General features: G+C 26.3%; 1 protein-coding gene across 3 annotated transcripts in view; it reads right to left on the reverse strand.

Moving 5' to 3' along the window:
- The window catches only part of LOC127284897 (paired box protein Pax-6-like), a 110,697-nt gene extending 104,400 nt beyond the window's left edge, over positions 1-6,297 (reverse strand). The window contains exon 1 of one of the 3 annotated variants that reach the window (XR_007843541.1): positions 5,412-6,290. The gene's annotated coding sequence lies outside the window, so the exon portion shown is untranslated. Of the gene's footprint in view, positions 1-5,411 lie in introns of all 3 variants that reach the window. The other 2 variants (XM_051310612.1, XM_051310611.1) reach the window with 2 other exon arrangements.
- Between the last annotated feature and the right edge of the window lie 8,432 nt (positions 6,298-14,729).

Here is a 14,729-nt window from a genome sequence, read left to right on the forward strand (position 1 = left end):
GGGTTTATGTTCCGCGGAGCATTGAAGAATTGCTTATAATCATGGAAACAATTATTACATATATATATAATACAAAATAGTAAATATATAATATGAGGCAAACAAAAAAAAAAAAAAAAAGTGTTATCGCAGCTTCATTAATAATTAAATACCATCTATAATAAATCAAGTTTTACATATTAATTTGGCTTTTTTAGATATTATAATATATAATGTATTATAATATATTGTAATAGAAATAAAATCACAGCTTTGTCAATAAAATTTCGTGGAATACTTTTAACATATTTTATTATATATTAAATTATTATTATTGCCTTTTAGTTATTTTTTACTTTTATGGTAATTTTTCGATATATCTATATTGTAAAAATTCTCTTATCTTTTTTTAAAAATATAACATCAGAGAAATAAAATGGGGTTCATTTTTGTTGCAACTCATTTTGAGATTAGTAAATTACAAACTTCATGTTACTCAATTTGAGAGCGTGTCATTATTAAACTGATTTACAATTTAAATAACTTTTTCTAATATTTGAATAATATTTTAAATAGGATTCTTAACGTCAGTGCGAATAATTTAATATTTTTTCAAGTAAAAAATTATAATAATTATTCATTTAAATAATAATTTTTAGTTTTTAAATTTCGCGCCATTATTTATAGATTGGCAGTACCGTTTTTGTTGACAAAAACACATATTTTCGCGTTCCTAACCTAAAAATATGTTTCTCTTACTTAAAATTTTGGTGCTGCAATGAAAAAATTGCTCTACATTCAATTAACTTCATTCATATAAAAATTCATGGCAAATATTAAGCATGAAGTTAATTGAATATAGAAATATTCCTTTAAAAAAATTTCCTATGTACAAATTCCTAAAGTTATTAAATTTCCCTAATTTCTTAATAATTTGAATTAAAAATTGAAATTCAAAAATAATTCAAATAATTAAAAAAAAATATTGAATTTTAATTTATTTTTTTGTTGTTACTAAAATACACAAAAAATTAAAAGGTATTAAAATAAGCTGCAACGCTTATTATTTTAATCCAATTTTGCTTATTTTAATCTATTTTGGTATTAAAATAAGCAAAATTGGATTAAAATAATAAGCGTTGCAGCTTTTTTTTAATATCTTTTAATTTTCTGTGATTTTTCGTTAAGGCAGCTTCTGTACCAAAATTTTTTCAGCGACGATTACAAGCTATACATTTTAAATTACACAGAAAATTAAAAGGCATTAAAATAAGCTGCAACGCTTCTTATTTTAATCAAATTTTGCTTATTTTAATCCATTTTGGTATTAAAATAAGCAAAATTGGATTAAAATAAGAAGCGTTGCAGGTTATTTTAATACCTTTTAATTTTCTGTGTAAACAATATAAGTTTAGTTTGTAATTTTTATTAGACATCTATTATATTTTTTGGGGGTATTTATTTAATTACTTGTTATTTGATAATATTTTTAAACATTTATCTTTTACTCGAAATGAAACTGTCCTGTCTCATATCGATACTTTTTTTAGCACTATGAGACGCAACCATAGTTTCATTTTTAATTTCTATAAAAATTGAGTATGAATTTCGTACTTAATTTGAGATTACGTTTTTTCTGTGACAAATAAATATTTACTTGAACCAAAGAATTTTTATTTGAATTAAATAAACTATGTATATTTGAACCAATAATTTCTATATTTGAAACAAATATCATTTCAAATAATATATTATTTGATACAAAATAATAATTATTTGATACAAAATAATAATTATTTGATACAAAACAATAATTATTTGATTCAAATAGTACAATTATTTGATACAAATAAATATTTATTTAATAATAAGTAAACGTTTATTTAAATCAAATAAATTTTTTTTTCTCATTTTCAGTTCAGTTTTTTTTTTTCATTTGCATTTGTTAATTCGCGCAGTTCTTTTTGCATTGAATAAAAGTCGTTTGCTTTATTCAATTTGACGGATTTTGCACGTCGAATCATAGAGAGAGAGAGAAAAAGAGACTATTGCGCCTAATTAAGGCAATAATACCGTCAAGAGGTGTGAGAGAGAAATTTTTTTTTTTTTTTTGCACAAATAGAGAGAAAGAGATGTTCAATTGCATTGAGGCATATATTCCCGAATGGAAGTACATATTGTATGTATTAAAGTGCATTATATACGTTATATAATATATATATATACGTGTATATAGAGGAAAATTGCACATCCGACCAAGTAGCGTATAGTATTCCCAGTGTGTATATAACAATGTGTATATAGCTCGCGCGGAGAGCTTGTTTGTCGACAATTTCTCCCTTTAAGCGTCGGAAGGCGTCAATATCCTCGGTTAATTTACCAAGCCATCATTACATCAAAACACCATTACACACACCTCTTCTTTTTTTTTCTCTCTCTCTCTCTCTCTCTCTTCGGGTATAAAAAATAATTATACATATTAAAAAATAGAAAAAAGTATATCCTAATTTTAATTACCTTGCATATTTTATATATATTATGCGCGAGAGGAAATCAAAATTGATAAAAAAAAAAATAAATTTTTTCGGTATATTAATCAGCTTGTATCAATATTTAGTCGGATTGAAAAAAAAAACGTATTTCTAAGATTGTCTGCTGGCTTTCATATATATATATAATGACACATATTATATATGTGTATCATCAGAGGAAAAGAGAATAGCGCAGCTATATAATATATTTATGATGACATGTTGTCGGTGTATTGACATTACGCCAAATGTGCGGCATAAAAATTCAAGTGATCTGTGATAAATACATATATATGTATTTTTTTAAAAAACGCTCTTGCATTGTAAATATATCCAAAGAAATTTTTTTTTTTGTAATTTTTGGTATATAGAAAAAAATTGAAAAGAGTGTTTTATATTTATATCAAATTATTGTAATATAAAAAAATGGTATAAATAAAAATGTTCCTATATCGTATATATACACTGGCAAAAAAAATAATAAATGAATATAATTTAATAAATAATTTATTAATAATCAAAAGTAATTGTAATATTAATTATATATTAATTTGCAAAATATATGTAAAAATTAATTATTTCGAAAAAATGTACTTTTTTCTTTTAAGGGTATTTTTTAGAATATTTTGTAAAAAAATTTATTACTAAATATTATTTATTTATACTGTAAATATATTCTTTTTTCATATAAAAAATTTCGTCAAATATGCGTCTAAAATTTAACATTTATTCAGTGTTAATGACAAAAAAAACTTCATTTTTCAAATTTAATTATAGAAACAAAAATTTAATAAAACTATTCTCTATGTTCTTTCTCTTTGTAGCCTTTTATTTTTAAATAAATAAATAAAATAGAATAATTATTAAAAGAAAATTATACTCGAAAAATTGTAATAATAAATTAATAATTATATTAAAAATACATAATAATATTTATAATAATTTTTATATTTTATTTTATTTATAACAATATTAAAAAATAAATTTTATTCATATAATATTACTGTTCCTTTTTTTTTGGTTTTATTTTTCATTATACTTTTTATTATTTTCGTTCTTCACTTTATTATATATATTATTATTACACTGAAAAAAATATATTTGTTTCAAACAATCGGTTAATTGACTATTATCAAATAAATACTTACTTGAAGCAAATAATTATTATTTGATTAAATTAAATTAGTATTTGTTTCAAATATACAGAAAATTATTAGTTTAAATTCAATTTATTTAATTCAAATAAAAACTATATTTGGTTCAAGTAAATATTTATTTTATAATACTCAAGTAACCGTTTAGTTGAATCAAATAAATTTTTTTTTTAGTGTAATATTTATTGAATATTATTATTATTATTATTATTATTATTATTATTATTATTATTATTGTTATTATTATTATTACTATTATTATTATTGTTATTATTATTATTATAATTATTATTATATATTATTATATATTATTATATATATTATTATCAATATTTATTATAATTGTATTTACTAATTCAGATTAAATAATAAAAATATGTATGCAAAATAAGTGAAAAAGATAATTATAAAAAAAATGAATGATTTTTATTTATTTATTTATTTAAAAAGGTAAACGCGATAATAATAATACATATTGTGGTTGTACAATATGCGATTAAATTTAAGATAACAAAAAGTCAAAAATAGTCAAAATATAAATATTTTTTTTTTTAATACCATATATATTATATAATATAATATATTTTTTGATTAAATATTAATAATTTAAACTTGAACATAACCTTAACAAGTCAACGACATATTTTATTCCAACATTTTTTTTTTTTAAATTTTTAAATAAACAAAAGATTCAAATCCGCTTTCTGAAATATTTTTATGATTTTAATTTTATAATAAAAAAAAAAAAATAATAATAATAATAATAATAAATAATAATAATAAAATAAAAAAATTATAATATATAAATTTTGTTTTATAATTTTTTGAAAAGGAAACACTTTTGTTTAAAATTTCGAAAAAAAATTTTTAACAGTGCCTAGTTAATTTTTTATAGTAATTTATTTAATTAATTTTTAATCAGTAAACTTTCTTAAAATAAAAATAAAATTTTAATATATAAAATAAATTATAAATTATATGTATTTATACATATATATTAATTAATAATAATAATAATTTAATTATTATAAAATTAATTTAATTTGTAATTTCTATATCAAAAATTTTTAAAAGCCTTATTATTATATGATTATTATAAATAAATAATGAACTGATAATATATATATAAATGACTACATAAACAAATATCTTAAAATTTTTAATAATTTTTAGTTAAATATTACTTGATTATTATCAAATAAATATTTATTTCTATATCAAAATAATTATAATTTGTTTCAAATAAAGAAATTATCAGTTTAAATACAATTTATTTAATTCAAATAAATTTTTATTCAGTGTAAAAAATTGTAGTATAAATTTCCCTTAACTTTCTGATAAAATATTACTATTTCATTTAGTAATATTATGTTTACTAAAATTAAGTATAAAGTATTAAGTATTAAGTATTAAGTATAAAAAATTAGTATAAATTAACACTAATTTTTAATAAAATATTACATTTTCATTTAGTAATATTTTTCTTTACTAAAATGACTAAAAATTAGTCGAAATCATTAATTTTTAGTAAAATATTATACTTTAGTATAATTAAATATACTAATAAAATTTAATTTTTCTTCATACTAAAATTTTAAGAAAAAAATAAATAAAAATTATTCGAAATTTCCATTAATTTAAATAAACGAATTTCTCTTTAAATTTAGTGCCAAAAGTATATATATATATGGTAACTATTATCGAACTGTTTATTAAATAACACCATCACAGTGACCACGTGACTTACCAAGAGTAGCCGACGGCCGACGCTTAAGTCCCACCTCGCGGTCTTGAAACCACTGAATCCAAAGTTCTTCTTCACTTATTATTTATCAACAAATTTATTACTATCACTGTGACCCCAAAAAAATTGTTTTCTCTCTCTCTATATATATATATGTCCAAATAAAACACTCAAATACACCCGGCAAATCAAAAAAAATTTTAACCTCACTGTCGCGTTTCCTTATTTATAACAAAAAAAAACAACCCTCAAAAAAGTTTTCTTAAACAAAACAACTTTTGATCACTAAACACAGAATTTACATTAAAAAAAAATATATATATATATATTGCACAATTTTCTCGTCACTTTTTTCTGAAATTAAAAAGAAAGAAAAAAACCACAAAAAATCTAGAGAGAAAAATTAAACCCTTTTTATAGATAATAATAAAAATTGAATCACTGAATTAAAGGAAAAAAAAAATTTATTTATATACTGTCCCAGCGGTGAGTGAAGAAACGCGTGGCGATTTGTTTCGCGTTTACTCCGCATATATAGAATTGACCGACAGCGCGCTACTTGTCGTTCTGCTGATGCTTTCAGCTGCTGTGAATCTCAGTTCTGTGGTAGATTTCTCGTTTAGTTTAAACGGAGGGAGGAAGGGGTGGGGGGGGGCAAAGAGGGGTTTTTGTTGCTAGTAAAATAGGTGGCGGGGGAAGTTTGGAAAACGAGAGAGAGAGAGATAGAATTTTGTACACTGAAGAAAGATGGATAGTGAAATAAGTGGTGGGGAGGGAACGAGTCACCAGTGAAGAAAGAGCGAGTAAGAGAGAGAGAGAGAGAGAGAGAAGAACCTCCCTTCGGAGAAGTCGCGCAGAGGTCGCAATCCACGTTTCTGAGTGTTGGGTTGTGCTCACGACCCGTGTTCTGTAGGTTCTAGTGTGTGGGGTTCCGGTTTCCGTGCGGCCAATAGAAAGGGCGGTGCTCTACCCTCCTACCCTCCAAAAATTATAAGGGGGGAAAATGTGGTGGGGGATTTGCTTTCGCGCTCTGACATCATCGATTCTGAATGGATGAAAATGCTCAACAGTGCAGAATGTACATTGGAGGGCGCTGCCTTCCTTTACTCTAACCAATATTTATAATGCGCATGCCCATTGCGCTGTAGGGGTGGTTTTGCCCTTGTGCGCATACCTCCAATATGAAAATTTAGATCACACTTCTCCGTCTGATTATCAGCATATAGGAGAATAGATATATATATAAGTTTTGCTTTTCAGTCCGATGAGGTTAGGATTATTGGCGCTTAATTTTGATAATACTAAAGCAATTTTTAAAAAATTATTATTTTTTTGATTTTTTAATTGTTATATTGTTTTTCAAAAATAGGATTTTTAAGAATGTATTTTTGAAAATTAGAAAATATAGATATTATACTTAAGAATTGGTATACTATTAAACAAATAATTGTTATTATTATCTTTTTAAGGTAAAAAAAAAATGTAATAAATATGTGTTATTGCATCATATATTTTTTTTTTTAGAAAAAAGAATCAAAAAATGAAGTTTGTATTAGCGGTATTTAAATCTGATGTAATATTAACAAAAAATTCATAAGGCACACTCATACACACATTTTTTTTTGGATGTCGTAAAACTTGAGCATATATATCATATATTGGTATATAATAATTGATGCGCTTTTTTTTTTAATTCTATTTGTACAAATGTTTTCAGTCATTGGCACAGGTGCGCGGGTCCATGAGCTTTCTGCTCTGTATAATAAAAAAATCACTAAAAATAAGAAAATTAGGAAAGCATATTATATATATGTTCGCGAGAATTAAACTGTTTTTAGTTATTTAATTAATATTCTTTTTGTGTTGGAGAAATTGCATATAATTATTTTTTTACTAATTCGTAAAATAATATATTAAAAATTTACTAACGCAGTGTTATATTTAAAAATTCAGAAATTACCGTAACTTTTTTTTTTTTATTTAAAGTTATGTTGAGCCTATTATTCTTTAAAAAATATAGAAATTAAAATTATTGGAAATTTGATAGAAAATAATTATTTCTACAATGGAATTATTTCTAGTTCCATGGACCAATTTTTCTCTTTATAATTTTAATCTCAATATTTTTTTTAAAGAAGAAACATATAACATAACCTATTAGAAAAAAAACATGTTACATTGGCAGAAATTTCAAATAAATATTAAAAAATTGAAAATATTCAAAAATTCAATTTGACAAAATTACCGGAAAAAAATATTATTACAGTGCACCCAGAGAGAAAGATTATTTCTTTAATTTAAAGAAACCTATTTCTATATAACAATTGTTTTCCTTCATTCAAAACAAAATTATTTCTTACAAACAAAAAATGTTTCTTCGTTTCAAAAAAAAATTTCTTTGATTCAAAGAAATTTGTGCATTCAATCAAAGATATATTAGGGTCAAAGAAACATTTATTTGAATTAAATAAAAAATTTATTTGAAACAAAGATAATTTTTTTTTATATATATAATTTGTTTGGAAAAAATAAATTTTCTTTCTACCAAAGAAAAACTATTATTGTCAAAGAAATTGATTTCTTTAAATCAAAGAAATATTTTTTCTGTATTTTTCTGTAAATGTGTAAAGTGCACACATTTCAAAGAGAGAAAGAGAGAGAGAGAGAAGGGGGGGTGGGGGGACAAAAAAAAGTTTTGAGCGGGTACGCGCGCGAACGTCGCCTTCGAGGATATTAAAATATAATTGGCGTTTGTCCCCTTTGTGCAAAACGGTATCTAGTCACGCGTGGGTCGGTTATGGGTGTTATATACGCCAGAGTGCGCCACGGGTGACTCATCCTCTTGCTCTCTTCTTGTGCTCAGCGCTATATCGCCAGGGGTAGTTGCACCCAACAACCCCTCTGCCACTTATGCGTATATATACGTGCGTTCTACGCTCTCGCTTTTATGACACTTTTCTCTTTTTTTTCGCTTATCAGTTTCTCTCTCTTTCTCTCTCTCTCTCTCACTCACTCTCATCTGCTAATGAAAAAAGCTTTTCACACAAAACGCCCGCGCGCTTACAATGACGCGCGAAAATTATTCTGTCCCAGTTACCGTTGAGGGCGAACGATCTACATATAAATATATATATATATATATACATGTGCGCAAGAAAATATATATGAAATCTTTCTATAAAGTCAAAAAAAAAATCATTTTTTTTCCTCCACATATGTTATAAATGTATAAGGAAGATATCTGAGTAAATACATTTATTATATATATTCATATACAAATCAGCATATATATTAATTATATTGCAAAAGTCAAATTTATGCGAATTTATTTCTAAAAACGTGATTGATAAACTAAATTTAAACAATTTTTGATTTATCATTGAAAAATCTTTTAATAAAATCTAAAATATCCTATTGCTGATTTTTACACAAATTTATATGCAAATCTATCCTCAAATCCTATTCTGCTGTGCAAAAATAAAATACCGTAACTTCTTATTTTATTTCTAGGTTATGTAGCTTACATACTGTAAAACAAAATATATTAATTTAATACTGATTTTAGATATATACTAAAATGTCATATTTGGCTCTATTTTGATACTTTAAATAGTAACATTTCTTTCATGTGATATTAAAAGGTAGAAATAATTCACAGAAAAAACGCTGAATAAATTTTGTTGTGCGTATAATTTTAACCAATGCTAATTCACATAAACGGTGGCTCCCTCAACTAGGATAAAATTAATTGCAATTAATTTTTATACCAAATTTGGCGTAAAAATTCTACTTTTTTCGTATATTATTTCTATCAAATTTAAATCAAATTTTCCATAATTTTAATATCTATATTTTTTTAAAAGAAGAAACAATGGATAACATAACCTATAAGTAAAAAAAAACAAGTTACGGTATTTTAGTTTTGCGTATTATTTAGTGTGAAATAAGATCCTGTGTAATATTTTTGAAATATACATGTTATATATATATATATATATATATATATATAATTTTGTGTGTATGAGATGAAGGCAAGCGGGAGGTCACAATGTGAAGCTGGCTTTAGGGGAATCACACCGTGGAAGTAACGCGTTTCGATTTTGCGTTAGCCCAGCTACGCGTGAATCCAGCCAAGGTCAAGTCGCTCCCCGTACCAAAGCATCTCTTGCCACTTGGAAATCTACATATCTTATCGTATTAGGTGTAATATCTTAGCTATATTACGCAACAGATAAAAAAATACATAATATGTACAAATACATCAAATTTCAAAAATACATTTACTTTTCATTCTAATATGAAATTTTACCAATTAAATTTTTTATTTTTAATTCTATTCTTTTTAACAATATTTATTATTTGCATTTTTTCTATGTATAGTAAAAAATATGATATTTTTTATTAAAATTTAAAATCACTAGAGAAACATAAAAAGGAATAAATAGTCTGACAGACCGGGAAAAGCACTAAGGGTATTTTTTAGCGCACTAAGTATAGTGTAAAGATTACAGCTTTTTTTCCAAAATATATGGATATATATATAATATAGAAGTTTCATAAGTCCGAAACCGATTCCAGAAACTTTGTTTTCTTCACCTGTGAATAATTTTTATTAGTGTGCAATTTAGAGTCGTATATATTATTTTTAATAATGTTTTTCGTATACACAAATATTTCGTAACAGAGACTGAAAGACTTTTTGTTATAAAAATTAATATAATTTCTTTCAAAATAAAAAAAACTGTTTTTGTACTATTTAGTCGTATATATATATGAAACGTAGCTTCTACCCAAATAATACCAAAAATTAATATGCGCAGAGAAAAATGGAAAAGTTACTTTATTTTTGTTTTCTATTTTTCTCCGTGTACTGTATATTTAAAAAAAAGTTAAAAAAGAAAATTTTTATAAATGTTAATATATTTGCGGTCTGTAAGATCTGTATAAAAGTTTAAAGGTAATTTACTGACCATTCTGACGAACTTTACCATACTGTATTGTAATATCTGCTATCATAATATAACATATATACGTTTACTATATATATATATACCTCGTTAGGTTACAGAAAATACAAAACACAAGGCCTTTTATAAAAAAACAAAGTTTGACTTATATCTTAAAATCATATAAAGTTAAGGAATCAAATTTCTTATTTCCATAAAAAAAATAAATTCAAATTAAATCAGTGTGTTATTTTTTCACATATCGTGGTGATTTCAATTGGTGGCGTGTAACTGTAGCAGGTGAGAGAGAGATGGAGAGAGATGAAAACCAGGTGAGTGAAGAAGAGACGAGGAAAATGATATATAGGACATAGAGAAATGTGAGAGAGAAATAAACAACAAAGAAAAGGAGGGAGAGAGAGAGAGATGATGAGAAGGAGGGAAAAGCAAACAAATTAACCTCACAGGCTTGTTTATTATTGGGTGGGGATAGGGGAAACCACGCCTTTATGAAGCACGCCCTCCAATGGGATGTCCTTTCTATCCCCACAACGTATAAACCACCCCCTGACACCTCATGCCACGCGGAGAAGCAGGCGGTGATAGCGAATGACATCACGCACCGCAACCAGTATGCAACAGGCTGCCCTGTACATCATTCATCTATTCACACCGAAATTATATTTTTTATAATTTTTTTTTTTTTTTAAATTCCTAATTTCTATTTTAATTTCTACACATAATTTTCAGAAACGAGGAAAAAAATGTAAATGATGCAGAAAAAAAGAGAGGCTCAGCATTGGTGATGATATGCTGTAGAGGCATTTATCTTATACTAAAGAGAGAAATGAGGAGGAAGGGGTTGCATTGTAAATTATACCATATATAGTATAGATAGAGAGAAATTCATGCTCTGATGACGCAGCGTTAACCACTCACTATGGTCATGCAGTGGTCAAAGGTAACAGTAATGGCCTGTGAGAGAGGATATATACACTGTATTTCGCGCCTAATATATAGTGCTCGTTTGGCATATATATACCTAAAATGCTGACGCTATTTTGAGATAGACATAATAATAAATTATTGCCTAAAGATGCGAGTAGCTGCTTAAGTAGAGAGAGGGAGAGGGAATTTTTAACCGAAAATTGCGAAATTTCATATTTAAAATACACACGAATGGAAAATAATGAAATTATTATAAGTTTTATAAGTCCGAAATCGATTTCAGAAAATTTTTACAGTAGGGGGAAGGAAAGCAAAAAAAATTATAGGGTATGTTTTACAATTTTTGAAGTGAAAATTAGAAATCAAAACGTCTTTACATTCGAAATATCCAAAACTAATTTTGATTTTATAAATAAAAATGAAGCCATTTTAATGGAGGTGAAAAACATAACCTATATAATGTTTTTGCTTTTAAGGTTTCTTCTTTTTAATTTTATATTCATTTTGTGATGGTCTCTGATTTTCTTGTGTATGGGATTAATTTAATAATTTTTAGGCTTAAAATCATGAAAACTAAAATATTATTTATTCGATGCAGCAAACGGTTTTCAGTCTAAAGTTGGGTAAAATCAAAATTTTCTAACAATTCGTTTATAAATCATAAGCAACTCTTATTAGTATTTTGCATATTGACTTCAAAAAAAAGAAAAAAAAAAGATCTCAGTTGTTAATATATATAAATGTATGCGGGGAAATTTTTGGTGCACCCTGATGACTATAATAGTATGTATGCGAACAATAGGATATTTCTTGAAAGCGTCCGTCGTCATGTTCCACCAGTATCGATATAATGGTGTTTCCGTGAAACATGGGTCAGAATAGGTCAAGTGTGTTCACACTAATCATGTTGGGACAAAATGCGAACTATGTCGTACTTACAATATATATATACATCTACTCCTCGCGCGCCAAACCAGATGCCATGGGTTATGGACCCTTAGCTTCTAATGGACAGGATCAAAAGGTCTTTTTGGGGGGGTTCTCTCAAACTAAGAGAGAGAGAGAGAGATCCAACTGACTTTTCTCCATTCTCTCTACAAGATCCAATTCATTTTAACTTTTCTTATTGTCACTCTAGCTTTCTCTCTCTCTCTCTTTATAGAATCAATAATGTTTTACATGAAATATATTATTCAATTCCTACCATGGAATCAAAATATGGGTATGTAGAAGTTTCATAAGTCCGAAACCGATTCCAGAAACTTTGTTTTCTTTACCTGTGAATAATTTTTATTACAAAGTATAAATAAAATAATATAAATCAAATGCAAAATTCTGTTAAATAAAAATTCGATACTAACATAAATTCTGTATACTATTTTTGAATTCCCTAAAATGTTAGCTTAATCAAGTAATATCGAAGAAAACCTACAGAGAATATATTTATATCACGTGAAATTACAACAACATGACCTTAAATATTCCACAATTTTCATAGTACAATACTTGAAAACTTCAAGTACTTATATGCATCTGTAGTATTTACATTTACCCATCACAGGGGACATAATCCTTTCACATACACCGGATTCGTAACTTGATTTTATCCGTTTCATATATAGATATTGAATTCAATGAAACACATTCATAAAAAAAAATGCTTCCACTCGACGCATCTTTACTTTAACATTGCTTCTGAATGCGAGGTGTAAAAGATTGTGTACATGTGAGTGTGGTACACTTTGCTTTGTGGCAAAAGGGATATATGTTTATTATTAGGTGGTTTTAAGCCCATAAGGGTTGTTCAAAGAGAGAATAACGCGCGAGTCGGTCAAACGTGGTCCTTAATAAGAGAGGATTTTACCCTTCGTTTTAGTATACACATATATATATATATACTCGATACTATATAATCCCCCACAATCCCACGCGACGACCCGATGTTTTTCTCGCCCCTATACCTGTCTCTCTTGCTTCTACTTCTACTTCAGATTTGTGTGTCTGTCGTCTCTTATATAACGCGCTTTTGTTGGACCCTTTTTTTTCCCATTGTCGTTAAGTCCTCAACACGGAATAGAATCCTCTCTGCGGCACAGTTGAGAAAGTAGTATTAGTAGATGAAACTCTTTAGTGTCAGACGTACTTCTTGGCTCAACTACTAATAATGACGTATAGTGTGTCTTTACTTTCTGACTAAATCGATAGATATATGTAAATAAATACAAATTTTTAATACTCCCTAAATCTGAATTAGTGAAAATTTTAACTAATTTGAATTACTAACTTAATTTTTACTTTTGAATTAGTAAAATTTAACTTATTCCAAAGCAAAAAGTGATAATAATAATACAAATTTTTTGTTGGTTTTATTAATATTGTTCTCCATTTTTCGGCGCCCTTTGTAGATTTTGTCCAATTAATGATGCATAAATTTTGAGCGATAGAGTAACGCCTCGCGACTACTGTTGTTTTTATGCTAATAATATATATATATACTGAATGATAATGCGTGTATTATAAGGACACTATACTATTATCGCTATTTCTGTCGGACAACTGTTCGCATTAGGCGCCTTATATTCGTAAATGCCACGAATTGAGCGTGCAAAAATGACGGTACGAGTTATCCGGACTATAAATCTCATGCTCATGAGAGTTTGTGTCTATATATACATATATATATACACTATAAAGGCCCCAGTGGGCGTGACTGTCAACCTTTTATTTTTCTCAACTCCCTTTCACTATATATTCTTGTCTCCACTATACTCTCTTTCCATTGCGTTGATTCCGGTTCGCGAGATAGAGAAGTCAACTTTTGTCCAGCATTCGTTGCGGGACCGTTACTGATTTTCATTTCAAGTATAATGCTCCAGTACAGTTAGATGTATTAATGTTTTTAATGACTATAAACTAAAGTTCCAGAGAAATGTTTTGTTTTAACCAAATATAATATATATATTTGAGTTAAATAAACATATATTTGACTCAAAGTCTAATAAATATTTATTTGATTCATATAAATTTTTATTTAATTTAAATAAAAAATTTTATTTACGCCAAATAAATAGGCTAGTAGGCTGTGAGACAAATATATATTTAACTCAAATATATTATATTTGGTTCAAATAAAACATTTCTCTGGGTGTATGAGCTTATAAGAGAAATTCTTATTTTCAAAAATTATGTTTCCAACTACTACTACTGTCAATAACTGTACATATATATATGTGTGTGTGTTATTGAGAAGAATTAGTGTGAAATTTTTGCTAAAGCGTGAACCGCATAGAAATGACACTTCATTATCCCCCCTGTGACATTTTGAATAGTTCTGCCTGATACACGCTCTACTAAAATTGATATATCATCATCTGATTGATGACTTTTATTATTCGTCATGATCAATTTTTCTTGAAAAATACTATTT

Source organism: Leptopilina boulardi, unplaced genomic scaffold (genome assembly GCF_019393585.1).
Source record: "Leptopilina boulardi isolate dan_hultmark-lab unplaced genomic scaffold, ZJU_Lbou_2.1 LbouV2_327, whole genome shotgun sequence".
In the NCBI taxonomy this organism is placed as follows: domain Eukaryota; kingdom Metazoa; phylum Arthropoda; class Insecta; order Hymenoptera; family Figitidae; genus Leptopilina; species Leptopilina boulardi.